Here is a 6,331-nt window from a genome sequence, read left to right on the forward strand (position 1 = left end):
ATAACTTTTGGTGTGGCCGACCCATACGATAAGCCTATGCGTTGATTTTTTTCAATGAAAATCCCAAAAATGTCGAGAACCAAAATGAGGGAGAAATACTTGAACAGGTAACAGTAGCAAAATGTTCATGAACCCAACGCTCATATCAGCGTCGATTGGCTTATCGTTGAGAGACACCGTTGATAATGTTGCGATTTATAGCAAGTGCGAACAACACATATGCTGCATATCTTTGAGTTAAATCGACAATTTTTGATATTTTGTGTAATTTTCAAGTTTATGCAAGAAAGAAGGTGAATAAGTTGCCATTGAAGAAGCTTAGGTTTTGAGATGGGAGAGATGAATCGAGAAGCTTAGGTGAGGAATTATCCCATAGAAACCTACTACCTAGAGAGGAGGTTAGGAAGGATGAATACTATTTCTAGAATATACTCATTTAATATTATGAGTATCCCTATTTATTTATATCATCAGTAACCATTTAATCATATGAGTAACCCCATTATGTACATAAATGATCCCATTTTGTACATAAATGACCCCAATATGTTTATAAGAGTAACCCGTTCTATTGTTACGTGTAACTTAAAAAAAAAATTATATTCCCAACTATTTTTTGCAGTAAGCTCGTTTAGTTTCGACAGTAACTTTTTTTAATCGTATGAGTGACCTATTTTTATCATATGAATAAAACTAGTTTAATCTTATAAGTAACCTCATTTATTCATCGGATTTTTCACCAGTTACCCTTGATTTTTACGAAAATTTACTAGGTACCCTCGCAGTTTCCAAAATGCATAAGGTGCCCTCGAGGTTTTGCAAAATCATTAAAATACCCTTAATGGCTAATGATTGTTAAATTCGTTAGTCATTAAGGTTAAATCAATCAAATTAACCGCTAACTGACCTAATTAATACTAATTAATTCTAATTAAACCTAATTAACTCTAATTCAACATCATTAACGTTAGTTAACTAAATCCCCACCCCTCCTTACCTGTTAGCCACCCCAACCACCACCATGCCACCATACCAGCCACCACAACCCAGAAAAGCTCCACTTTCCCTGTCCCTAGCCTCGAAACCTCCCCTTTCCTCTAACCCTTGAAAATCGCCCCCTTGTGTAGGGAAGGCGATATGCTGGTTTTTGAGGGCTGGAGGCAAGGGAAGGGGGATTCTCGGTAGTGGGGAAGGAGAGGAGGAAGGTTTTCGGGATTGGGGAGGTTTTTGAGGCTACATGGGAGGTTTTTCGGGATAGGGAAGGAGGTTTTCAGGGCTGGGGAAGAGGATGTGGGAGGTTTTCGGGACTGGGGAACGGGAAGGGGGTGGTTTTTGGCGGTGGGGATGGGAGAGGGTTTCAGCGATGGATGTAGACACCAAAATTTGAACCCCTGTTATAAAAAATATTACAATAACCTTTTTTTAAAAAAAGAAATAAAATTACAAGAACAATCGTACATCGTGGAGTGTCTGCCCTGCCAGAGGCACATTTCGTCTCACAATACGAGTTTCATTCCGTCGTGTGGTTTTCCATTTTTACGTGTTTGTCACATAATCGCGGTTTAGAAATATAATTTTTCGAAAATCGTGGTCAACGACTACCACCATTGATTTCAATAAAAATGAATTGTTGACGATCATGTTTGTCTATAATTATCTGGCGAATGTTCGTTAATTATTTCAAGTTAGTTTTTTGAAAATTTTAAAAAACAAGTCGTGATTGGGCGCCGAAATTTTAATCATCTCTCCAAATTAGTGGGAATCAGTTTCTTGATGGTCAAGGCATTGTTCATTGAATAAAGAATAATAATATACTCTTTACGTTTTTTTTCACTATATACCCCGGACAATTTTTTTTGCACCATAAAATACCCTTTCAATTTTCCAACCACCTCTCAAAAACTACATCAAAATACCCTTTTGACTAAAGGTTTTAGACTTCCGTTAGTCATTAGGTGTTAATCTTCCCCTAACCCTAATTAACTAATCTAAATCAAACCCTAACACTAAAAATCTAACCCTAACCCCCCACTCTCCCACCTCTTTATCCTAGCGCCCACTCCCCCATCCCTTACCTCAGCCCCCCATTGCCACTAACCCATCCCCTAGTCATCACCTCACTATCGCAACCCACCACGACCCTGAATCCAGCACCACTTCCGCCAGTACCAACGCGCTCAAAATTGCGGCAGCCGGCACCTCCGGGAACGACATCTCCTCATCGTGTCCCTGCCTGCACAACAACACTACGCGCTCCTGCCTGCACCACATCGCCACCGGCGCACCACCACACCACATAACCCCTCGCCACTGCCTCCCCACCCGCAACCCCCTTTTCCCACCCCACCCCACCCCTTTCCCCATCACCCGAAAAATTCGTTCAAAAAATCGAACTAAGCGAGGTTTTTCTTAGTTTCAGGGGTACGCGACTACAGGGGGAGGGGGTTCCGCGATGGAAGGGGAGAGTGGCGGCGATTTGGAGGTTCGATTTTCAGGGTGATGGTGGGTTCAAGGGTGGTGCGACAATTTTAGGGGTGCTGCGAGGGGTGGGGGTGGAGGGGAGGGGAGTTGCGGGGGAGCGAGGAGGGAGGGCTTCAGGGGTATTGGGGGATGCGGGAGAAGGGGAGGGTGGTGGTGGTGGTAAGAGGGTGATGGGGCAGTGGGGATAAAGGGTAAGGGAGGGATGGTTAGGGTTAGGGTTAGTGTATTAAATTAGGATTAGGGTTAGTGTATTAAATTAGGGTTAGGGTTAGGTTTAGGATTTGATTTAGGTTAGTTTATTAAGGTTATGGGAGGATTAGGACCTAATAAATAACGGAAGTCTAACATTGTCAATCAAAAGGCTAAGTGGATGTATTTTTTGAAAGAGGCGTTGCTGCGTCTTGAAATCCTAATTGTCATGGTTCCGCCGCATCACAAAGAGTCGTAGAGGGTATATGGCGAATTTGGAAAGTTGAAAGGGTATATGATGCAAAAAAAAATTTAGTCAGGGGTATATGGTAAAAAAAAACAATATTGTTTATCCACGAATCACATCATTTATCTATTCGTTAAGGAATAAGAGTATCATGAAAAGGTGTGATAATAAGAATCAAATCCCATGTGTAAGAGGCGAGAATTCGGATTTTTACTGATGGATTGGAGTCATGCGCCAGGCACGTGATTATGCGGCAGACGCATGATTGTGCGCCTAGTGCCCAACAATATCTTGCACCAGACGCAGAGCCATGCGCTTAGCGCAGGCTCCTGCGTTCGGCGCAGTGATCCGGTTAGTTTCGTTTTTTCACGTTTTTTTAAATGCATTTCTAAGTATTAATATATATTTAGGGGAGAATATATTCTGAAAATCTGATTTTGCCTCATTGATGAGAAAATCTAAAAAGAATAAGAATATTTGTGTTTTCAAAGAAATTTGATGATGTCATTAGGGTGAGCTCAGTAGAGTGATGTCATTAGGGTGATTTAGGATGGGAAAAAATCTGATATTTTTTGGATTAAAAATATGATTTTTCTACTTCTATCAAACCCTAATTCATCAGTTAATTTTCCTATAAATAACCCCCCTTTTATCTTCACTAATCATAAATAACTTCTTACTCACAAAAACAACTTCAATCAACAATTTTCCACACAACTTAACTTCTCACAATTTCAATACCTCTTATCTTCTCTACTCCCGTCCTCTAAGATAGAAAAATTTCATTCAAGAAAAAGAAAGAAAAAAGTTAGGAAAGTAATTAGTAGTAAGAAGTTCATCAAAGAAAAACACAAAAAGGGGTTTTTAGTTAGTAATTAAGTAAACTTAGAAACTCAATATAAACTAAGAAACTAAGAAAATCACAAAAAAAGTAGAAAACTTTGCAAAAGGAAGTGCATCATTGAGCTAGCAAGGTAAAGTTTAAGTTCTTGTTATTTATATCAATCTTTCTGAATAATCTACGAACTTTTTTCCTTGTTTTTTCTTATTATTTTTTCTAATTTTTGGAGTGATTTGGGTATGTGGAAGTCTTAATAGATTCTCAACCTTAAATTATCCCACTTAGAATAATCAATTCTAATGGAGAGACTCTTAGAAAATAATGTGTTTTTGTGATTTTTCTTAATTAAGTTGTTATTCATCACCAAAATATGTGTTTTCATAAAAAAATTCAAGTAAAGTTGTGCATAAAAATCTCCATAAAATAGAAATTGTGATGCTGTAAATTTTTAATCAGTTTTAATTTCGTACTTTATTTTATTTTTTCGTCCGTATTATATAAATAGTTTTAGGATGTAATATGTTTCCTATGGCTTTAAAGATGTATCCATGAACTTTGGAATTTCTAAAAAGGAAATTTTGTACAGTTGATTAAATATCATACAAAATGGTTGAAAAACTGATTTCGTTCAGTACAACATAAGCTTGTTCTTTCAGTAGAGTTCAAACTAAACTCGTTTAGGTAAAACTAAAAACATCAACTTTAAAGTAGTACTTAGTGAATTTCAAATAATATAAAAATCAATTTCATGGGAATTTAATAATATTTTATCTCATTTTTACAATATCGTTCATGCAAATCACTAAATTCTAGAAAATTGATTTTCTCTTCAGTTAAGAAAAATAAAAAAGGGTTTTAAAAATGTCCATTTCTAGTGAAAATTTAAAGCCTAGTACTTCAAGGTGTCTAGAATGTTAATACCAAAACTCATTTAAAAATAAGTTCAATAAGTTAGATTTCAAATAATAAATTGGATAGAGGTCCTGTTTTGACCAATTTTGCTATAAAATTCACCATAATTCGAGTTGTCACTAAAATCTTGTAAAATTTTGACACAACATAAAGAACTCAATTACCTACCAATTGGTGTATCACATGTTCAATTTAACTTTATGTACTAAAAGTTATGAACAAAAGTGCAATCTGGAAAATGAAATAAAGTGATTAACTCAAATTTCATAAAAAATATTTTGTTTTGTTACGAAAATGATAAAAGTCATTAAATTTTATGTTTATCGATCTTAAAATGAATCATTTTTATTATGCAAATAAAAATCATCATAAAATAATAAATTAAAAAAGTTAATTAATCTTTAACTTTTACAAGTTTACAAATAACATGAATTCGAAAATCCATTCAAGGAGATGAAGATCAAGGAGCATCATGTTGAAGATCAAGATTTAAGATTTCTATAGATTGAAATATGTACATTTTGTTGTAATAATATTTTCTTATTAAATAATTATTACATCAATCAATTAATGAAAAATATGGAAATGTTTATGCATAATTATCATACAAAGCCATGATTACTTTTTAATAGCCATGATTACTTTAAAATAGGAAAATAATGCATTCATAAGAGCCCGTTCTTTAGAATGGAAGAGGAGACGAGTTCCAGACGTTCGCACCTATTAACCTAAACCATGAACCCTATCTCATGGTATGAAAAACTAATTTTCAAAAAACCTTATCCATATTAAGTCATCGTCATTTTAAATGATATTTCTTGAAATTGATTTTTGACAAAGGGAAAATTAGGTCGTTATTAATCTCCTAAAGTCAAACAAAACCTAACTAAATCACTGAACTAGGTAAAGTGATAAGCAAGGGTCAAACTCCGCAGGGAATAGCAAGAAGAACACTAATGTTGCTAATTGCTGCAAGCTAAGTCGGAGATTTAACAAGATGTTTGATTTGATAAACTAAGAACTAAATTAACTAATTAATTAAGATCCACTAGTGGAAAAAAGCAGTAGGGCTGCGCTGAAATTGGCATGTAGGGCTGCGCTTTTAGAGGGCAGCCCTTTCCATCGCAGCCCTTCATTATTCAAGTAGGGCTGCGCTAGAAAAGCGCAGCCCTTCAAGACGAAGGGCTGCGCTTTTTTCAAAAAGGCGCAGCCCTTCTTGCTAAGAAGGGCTGCGCCTTTTTGAAAAAAGCGCAGCCCTTCTAACTAGAAGGGCTGCGCCTCCTTCACAAGCGCAGCCCTTCTTTGTTTAGAAGGGCAGCCCTTCTAAGAAGAAGGGCTGCGCTAGTGAAGGACTAGCGCAGCCCTTCTTGCTAGAAGGGCTGCGCTAGTTTATACTAGCGCAGCCCTTCAAGTAAGAAGGGCTGCGCTAGTTTAAACTAGCGCAGCCCTTCACTTTATAATTTTTTTTTTTATTTTGCTTGCACACAGCCTGCACATACCAGCAGCAGCACAGCCTACACCCACACACCAGCCCACCCCCACCCATAACCTCTCTTGGACAAGAAAAAAATGCAAATTGCAATACAATAATATATGACAAGTGGAGAAAGGTAATAATTAACTTCAAATATATTAAAATAATGTAAAAGTGTACATAGGTG

Source organism: Beta vulgaris, chromosome 8 (assembly GCF_026745355.1).
Source record: "Beta vulgaris subsp. vulgaris cultivar EL10 chromosome 8, EL10.2, whole genome shotgun sequence".
NCBI lineage: Eukaryota > Viridiplantae > Streptophyta > Magnoliopsida > Caryophyllales > Amaranthaceae > Beta > Beta vulgaris.